The following is a 9,377-nucleotide window of genomic DNA, read 5'->3' on the forward strand; positions in this document are numbered from 1 at the left end:
ACCCCACCCTCCCTACAACATAACCCCACCTCCTCACTACAACAACAACCCCCACCTCCTTCACCACACAACACCCCACCTCCCTCACTACACAACAACCCCACCTCTCACTCACAACAACCCTCACCTCCCTCACTACACAACAACCTCACCTCCCTCATTACACCAACCTCACCCACCTCATTACACACCAACCCTCTCCTCCCTCACTACACAACAACCCTCACCTTCACTACACAACAACCCCACCTCCCCACTACACAACAACCCCACCTCCCCACTACACAACAACCCCCACTCTTCACACACAACACCTCACCTCCCACTACACAACAACCAAACCTCCCACACACAACAACCCCACCTCCCTCACTACACAACCCCACCTCCTCACTACACAACAACCCTCACCTCCCACTACACAACAACCCTCACCTCCCTCATAACACAACCTCCCCACCTCCCCACATCATCACACAACCCTCACCTCATCACTACACAACAACCCTTATCTTCTACTACACAGCAACCCTAACCTCCTCACTTCACAACAACCCTCACCTCCCCACTACAACAACAACCCCTAACTCCTAATTGCACAACAACCCTCACCTCCTCACTACACAACAACCCCTTCCTCCCTCACTTCATCAACCCTCACCTCCTCACTACAGAGCAACCTCACCTCCATCACTACAACAACCTTCACCTCCCTCACTTGGCACAACAACCCCACCTCCTTCTACCTCATTACACAACAACCTCACCTCCTCCTCCCTCAAAACACAACAACCTTCACCTCCATCACTACACAACAACCTCACCTCCCTATAACACAACCTCCCTCACATCACAACAACCCTCACCTCATTCACTACACAACAACCCCCATCTCCTCACTCACATTCGCAACCCTCACCTCCCTACTACACAGCAACCCTCACCTCCCTCACTACACAACAACCTTCACCTCCCCATTACACAACATCCTCACCTCCCTCACTACTAATAACAACCCAACCTTCCTCATTACACAACAACCTCACGTCCCTCACTATGTAACAACCTAAACCTCCCCACTACACAACAGCCCTTCACCTCTCTCATCAAACAACAACCCTCACATCCCTCACTACACAGCAACCTCACTTTCACTTCATTTTAACATCCTCACCTCCCTCACTACACAAACAACCCCACCTCCCCACTAAAACCTCACGTCCTCAATAAATAACATTCCTAACTCCCACTACACAACATCCCCACCTCCTCACTATACAACAACCTCACCTCCCTCACTACACAACAGCCCTCACCTCCCTCACTACACAACAGCCCCCACCTGCCTCACTACACAACAATCCTCACCTCCCCACTACACAACATTCTTCACCTCCTCACTACAAAACAACCCTCACCTCCTCCTCACTAAACAACGTCCCCATCCCCATTACACAACAACCCTCACCTCCCCACTCACACAGCCTCACCTCCCCCACTACACAACAGCCCCACCTCCCCTACTAACAACAACCCCACCTGCCTCACTCACACAACAACCTTCACCTCCTCACTACACAACAACCCACGACTCCACTACACAACAACCCTCACCTCCTCTACACAACAACCCCTACCCTCCCTCACTACACAACAACCCCTGCCTCCCCACTACAGAACAACCTCACCTCCTCACTACACAACAACCCCACCTCCCCACACAACAACCCCACCTCCTTCACTACAAAACAACCCCACCTCTCATTACACAGCAACCTTCCACCTCCCTCACAACACAACAACCCCCACCTCCCTCACTACACAACAACCCTCACCTCCCTCACTACACAACAACCCCCACCTCCTTCATCATACGCAACCCCCACCTCCTTCACTACACAACAGCCCCCACCTCCCCACTACAACATCCGTCACCCCACTCACTACACAACAACCCTCACCTCCCTACTCACACAACAACCCCCACCTCCCCATCACAACAACCCTCACCTCCCTCATAACACAACAACCCCACCTCCCCATCACACAACAACCCCACCTCCCTCACCACAACAACCCTCACCTCCTTCACTCAATAACAACCCCCACCTCCCTCACTACAAAACAACCCTCACCTCCCTCACTACACAACAACCTTCACCTCCCTCACTACACAACACCCCTCACTCCCCTCACTACACAACAACCTCACCTCCCCACCTCCCCACAATACAACAACCCCACCTCACCCACTCACACAACAACCCTCACCTCCCTCACTACACAGCAACCCTCACCTGCCCTACTACAAACACCTCTCACCTCCCTATTACAACAATCCCCACCTCCCTCACAACACAACAACCTCACCTCCCCACTACACAACAACCCCCTCCTTCACACAGCAACCCCACCTCCTTCCACTACACAGCAACCCTCACCTTCCTCACTACACAGCAACCCCCACCTCCTCTCTACACAACATCCCCACCCCACTAACACAACAACCCTCACCTTCCTCACTACACAACAATCCCCACCTCCCCACTACACAACAACCCTCACCTCCCTCACTACAGCAACCTCACCCTCCTCACTTCACAATAACATCCCCACCTCCCTCACTACACAACAACCCAACCTCCTCATTACACAACAACCCCACCTCCTCACTATTCAGCAACCCTCACCTCCTCACTACACAGCAACCCTTGTTCCCTACTCACTTAACATCCCCACCTCCCTCACTACACAACAACCCTCACCTCCCTACTCACAGCAACCCCACCTCCCCTCACTACACAACAACCCCACCTCCTCACTAATAACAACCCTCACCTCCTCACTACACAGCAACCTCACGTCCCTCACTGAATAACATTCCTAAACTCCCCACTACACGACATTCTTCACTCCTCACTACACAACGTCCCCACCTCCCTCACTACACAACATCCCTCACCTCCCCACTATACAACAACCTCACCTCCCTCTACTCACAATAACGCCTCACCTCCTCACTACACAACAGCCCCACCTGCCCCACTACACAACAACTCTCACCTCCCTCACTACACAACATTCTTCACCTTCCTCACTACATAACAACCTCACCTCTCTCTCACTATACAACAACCCCACCTCCCTCACTCACAACAGCCCCACCTCCCCACTACACAGCCCCCACCTCCCTCACTACTAAACAGCCTCACCTCCCTCACTCAAACAGCCCCACCTTGCCTCACTTCTACCCAACAACCCTCAACTCCACTACACACAAAAACCCTCACCTCCCTCACTACAGAGCAACCCTCACCTCCCCACTACACAACAACCCCCACCTCCCCCACTACACAGCAACCCCACCTCCCTCTCTACACAACATCCCTCACCTCACTCACTACACAACAACCCCACCCTCACTCACAACAACCCCCACCTCCTTATCACACAACAACCTCACCTCTTCCACTACACAACAACCCTCACCTCCCTCACTACACAACAACCCTCACCTCCCTCACTCACAAAGCAACCTCACCTCCCTCACTACACAACAACCTTCACCTCCCTACTACACAACAACCCCACCTCCCTCACTACACACAACAACCCCCACCTCCCCACCTCCCTCACAACACAACAACCCCACCTCCCCACTACACAACAACCCCTCACCTATCCTACTACACAGCAACCCTCACCTCCTTCCACTTCACAGCAACCCCACCCCACTCACTACACAGCAACCCCACCTCCCTCACTACACAACATCCCCACCTCACTCCACTACACAACAACCCCACCTCCCTCACTACACAGCAACCCCACCTCCCTCTCTACACAACATCCCTCACTCACCTCACTACACAACAACCTCACCTCCTCATACACAGCAACCCTCACCTGCCTCACTACACAACACTTCTCACCGCCCTCATTACACAACAACCCTCACCTCCCTCACTACACAACATCCGTCACAGCACCACAGAGGGACCCAGCCACTGTTAAGCCAAGCCTCCCCACAACCACAGCACCAACAGGGAAGGTCCACAATTCACCATCGCTCCTCCCGTCCCTCTAAATGTTATATACAATTCAAACTAGGAGTGAAAATTGTACACTTCTCTCTCGTTCCCTTATCAGTGTTCAGCAGAGTATTATAGTTCTCTCAGGGATGACCAACAGTTCTCAATGAATGTTAACCCGTTGATGTGTGAGTGTATTGTCTGTCCTTATACAGTAACTCGTTTTTGTTATTTCATTGGTGTATAACTATGATATATTTTTTTACTAATAAAAAGTGTAGTTTTGAGTCAATCTTTATGTATTTATATTCATTCACAGTCTATCTGTTGTTGTATCTGGATGTGTGAAATAAACCCTTCATAATATGTTCACTGCACAACAAACTCCTAAAATGAAAAAATAAACAGTTAAGAAATATATTATTTTTTGACATCTTATTTTCTTCTCAGTTGACCATGATTAATTTATATCCTGATAACAACAAGATAATAATTGTGATCCTCTGACTCGATCTGCTTCTCTATTCTTATCGTGGCTTCACGTGACTCATCTCAGGGGTTACCAGGTACTCCTAAACTCGCTTGATTTAAAATAAGTGTCCTTCAGTGAGAGTTATTACATTCTACAACATGTATAGCGAGGAACTAAGACGTGTCCTTAGATTCGGCAAGGACCACTGCGCCGGTGAACCTATACGAACTACTCCTTGAACTTGTTTCTTTGTAAAACTGGTTTCGTTTTGTCAAGTCACCTCAGCTAAGAACCTCCGTAGCTAACCCTTCACATATTCTTCTGTACTGCTCCAAGGATCTAGTGAAAGTGGCTGGGTTCTGGTCACGTCTTGGGTCCTCCCCATCCATAAATGGGACGTCTCGGGTTCAGTCCATTTCTTATGACTGGTATGCGACCCAAGACGTGACCCCTCAACCCTAAGCGAGACAACACAAGAGCCAACAGAAAAGGCTTCTGAACCAACACACTTGTCTTATGTTTCTGTGGGCTTCACACTACTGGTTACTGATAAGCTGAATTTCTTTACAAACTGATGTATATTATTGACTTTCTTCATGATTTATACAAAAAAAATTCATGTTTCAGTTGAAGGTAAATGAAGACTCGCGTGAGTACGTGGAAAAGTTTCATAAGGTTTTAATATGATAAACAAATATGACAGAGAAATTAACATGAAAGGAAAGTCAGTTTAATATTCATGCACTGTGATGATACGTGACGTATGAGGTCAGCTGGTTCTGTATCATAATTGTTTTAAAATGGAAAATCTTCGCGAAAAACGACAAACAAGTTGTGGTTATGGTGGTAATTATTTATATGTTCAGTGTTTTAAGCTGACATTAGATGTTTCATACAGTCTCAGCCAAGTACCTCACAGATATGCTTGTATCGTCGCCCACTACACATCCGCTTCTTCCTTAGTAAACTTCTTTCAGAAGACTCACCTATGCAGACTTGAGAAATTGATTACATGAACATGTAGTTCGGGAGTGTCTCACTCTCTGAACAGAAAGATAATTTCTCTCTGGAACAATAAAATAACATTTCCGGAAAGGGAATAGAAAGCTATGTTTCGCCGTTAAAGGTGTGTTTCTTGCGTAAGACCCTGAGGTAGATGCGAGGAGGAAAAGACAGTCTTACGTACAGTGGTTCCCGTCCAGGCAGGTGTCTGTCTTCACTAAGAGAAGGTTACAGTCCTGACATGTATTTGTCTTCACTAAGAGGGGGATACAGTCCAGACAGGTGTCTATCTTTACTGTGAGAGGGTTACAGTGCAGACAGGTGTCTGTCTTCACTAAGATAGGTTGTGAACTTCAAACAAACTTCTGTAATTTATCTTACAGATTCTCTGGACTTTGTTAAACATTAGCTGTGATGGTAGATGTACGGAAGAAATAAAAACATTAATTTCGGTTTAAGAAAACGGCTGCTGAAAGACTATTGTATGGGTCAGATGCGTGGACACTTTCAGCAGACGCCAGAAAGAGGATGGAGGTCTTTGAAATGTGGTGTTGTAGGCGAAAGCTAAGAATAAGCTGCACTGAAAGAAAAAAAATGAAGAAGTACTAAGATTAGCAAAAGTTCCAGGACAAATGCTTGAAATGTACAGGTAAACAAGAAAAACGAGATACTTTGGTCATATAATTAGTGATAGGGGGATAATAACAGAAATGTTAATGGATAAAATTGAAGGTAGAGGGCCAAGTGAAGGCAGAGACTAGAATGGATGAATGAATAAAATACTGGGTCTCTAGAGAGATATAAAGACTTGGGGAATTGGTAAAAACAGCCCGAGAACGTTTAGAGTGGAGGACTGTGGTCGCCACCCCTCAGATATGAGGACGGTACTCTGATTGAGAAATTAAAATATGTTTGATTTGGAAATGTCTAAGGATCGGGGGGAGTCCACTGGCTCACTGTTCACTCTATACACCTTACTTTTAGTCATGCTGATTCCCTGTCAGAACAAGATTGTTAATTATTGTCCGATATGCTGATCATCTCTGCTTGTTGTAGCAGAGCTATCACTGGAGTTCTTCAAACAAACTGAATCTTTGAGGAGATTGAACTTCACTCCACTTGTGCTCCAGACGCTGCGACTCATCCACTGGTGATTATGGAAAGTTATGTCACAGTTGCACTGCTGACACTTATCATGGGAGGAGAATTCCATCCAAACCTCTGATAGCAAATCAGAGTTGTCCGCCACTTGACTTGATTGATTGTAATAGATTTCTGACGTCACTAACTACTTCTCTAACTATAATTCCGTCGAAGAGAGCAAATCCCCCTACTGCAACTCGGCAGTGTCCAGGTGCGCATACATATTGACATAAAATATTGATTATCGACCTCGTTTGGTAACCTATCGAGATACATTAAACTTAGTTAAAAACAATTACTATTTGTCATACTTGGCTCCTCAACAACTCCCGGGTAGGTGAAGGACGAACTCATGGACACACGCATGAACGGAAAGCAGTATGTCCCTACGTCCCTCCCGGCACGGAAAAGTACACAATTGTGGCCGAGAGGAATCTATTGTGAAATAATACTTAGTTTGTCTACCGTGATTTCCCATTTTCTGCGAGAAACCTGGGGCCACTTAAGAAGATTTCTTGTTCTTGAAGGATAAGAACTCAATTTGAACAGAGGAAGTCCCACTAAACTACGTCTAGTCTCTCAGAGAAGTTTTGTCATTGGAATCTCTGTCGAAATCCAGATTGGAAAACTTATACTTGATTAGAACCTGAACGGGAATACTTTGCTCGTTCTGGTCGCGGCTAAAATTGCTGACTTTGGATCCTATGCCAAGATCAGCCAATCATCTAGATGCACCAGACGCTGTATGCCTTAGTTACCAATTAGTTATGTTAAGACTAACCAGTTGTATAAACACTCTTAGGGTATGTCTAGACCGAAAGATAAAGTAGCTGGGGGTGTTTACCACCGGGAGTGTCATCGCCACTGGCGTAAGTGCTGGCATCGCCGGGAGTTGGGGGAGGGGGGGCGGTGTTTACCGCCGGGAGTGTCATCGCCACTGGCGTAAGTGCTGGCATCGCCGGGAGTTGGGGGAGGGGGGGCGGTGTTTACCGCCGGGAGTGTCATCGCCACTGGCGTAAGTGCTGGCATCGCCGGGACTGTTTTCACCTTTGGCGTCAGCACTAGTGTCAGTGCTGACGTTTTTGCTGCCTTACCCGAACAAAGATTAGGAGGTGGGCGGTGTTTACGGAGAAGAGATCATGACTCTCCTAATGTATGGTTTAAAAGGCGGCGTGGCCACCTGGACTCTAGGAGACTGCCCCCTCAAGTGATGCTGTGAGGATCAACACTCTGCTAGCAGTGGTGAACAAGAACTCCCAATCCTGGCCGAGTTTTGTACTGGAACAATTCACACAGAACTATCTTCCCTTGGAACACCAGACTGGTTCGCATTGACCCGCACTTGTAAGTACAGCCAAAGTGATGACATACCCCTCAGTACTGAAATATTGTGGACTAATTATGCCCACTTGTTCCTGCCTTATCTGGATCAATAAAACAACGCGGAATGAAGTGTAGCTAAGATTAATAGAGTTATGAACTTTGTATCATGTCATTATGCTCAATAATCAATTATAATTAAGATAAATTGTGTGAGACTAACTAATTATGTATCAGATATATCACCATGTAATACTAATGAACGCCTTGTTGTCTGCAGGTTTTGACCACATCAATAAATATTGAATGGGTCAAAAGACGGGTTTCAATCATTCCCTTCGACTTGCCCGTCACCTGAACGTCCTTAACTAAGGCGTTTACAGTCAAAACAAATGCGGGAGGGCATCGAAGGGAATACTCAACTACCAGGAGAAAAAAGGACCACAGGACACGTCACCAACGCCAGGAGTTCAGCGTGGAACAACGTAGATCGTCAATCAGCCACCTGCCCACAGTGGGTGGGACATCGGCGCGGGAGACAGTGTCGTGTGTTTGAATGAAGTGTGTAAATATCTGAGGGGTTGTCATAAAGTTTTCGGTTCAAGCGTACGGTGCTGTGAGCCTTTGTTTGTAACAAGCCGGCCCACGCACGCAGTGAGGCAAACCCACCCTCCCAGTGATTATACGTGCATGCACCAGTGATCATAACGGGCAGCTGACAGGGTTTGAGGCAACAAATAACCAACTTAACGAATTACAAGGCAAGTGTGATTAAATTGACTTAATATCACCCCAATTTGTGACACCGTAAACAACCTGCAGTGATCCACTTGTAACCATAAGCAACCTCCAGTGATTCACTTGTAAACACCGTAAGTATCCAACAGTGAAGTGTCCCTAAATTTACTTAATATCACCCCAATTTGTGACAACGTAAACAACCTGCAGTGATTCACTTGCAACACCGTAAGTAACCGACAGTGAAGTGTCGCTTGTAACACACTAAGCAACCAACAGTGACCTACTATTGTCAAACATACATACAAGCAGCGAGCCACACCACCGAACGCAAATACAGTCAGTAAGCAGTGGTTCATCGAACAAACTTTGAGACCTAACCAGAGCTGAAAATAATTCTCAAAAAGAGGACCAGAGGTAGCGGGAATGGATCCAGAGCAACGAAAGGGAAATGTGAACATGGATAAAGGTGACCGAGACCCAGAAGCAGTAGTTGTGCCTCCGGAACTGAACGACCACGATGTTATGGCCACAGAAGCTAAAAGGGGCCACCCTCTGCCTGAGTCTGAATGCTCAGCACCTGACCAAAATCCCGGATCTAACATAATGGCAGAAGTTCGACGAACTGTGACTGAAATGATGGAAGCATATTTTGCAAAAGGGAACACAGC

This window comes from Homarus americanus, unplaced genomic scaffold (genome assembly GCF_018991925.1).
Source record: "Homarus americanus isolate GMGI-L3 unplaced genomic scaffold, GMGI_Hamer_2.0 scaffold58074, whole genome shotgun sequence".
NCBI classification, from domain to species: domain Eukaryota; kingdom Metazoa; phylum Arthropoda; class Malacostraca; order Decapoda; family Nephropidae; genus Homarus; species Homarus americanus.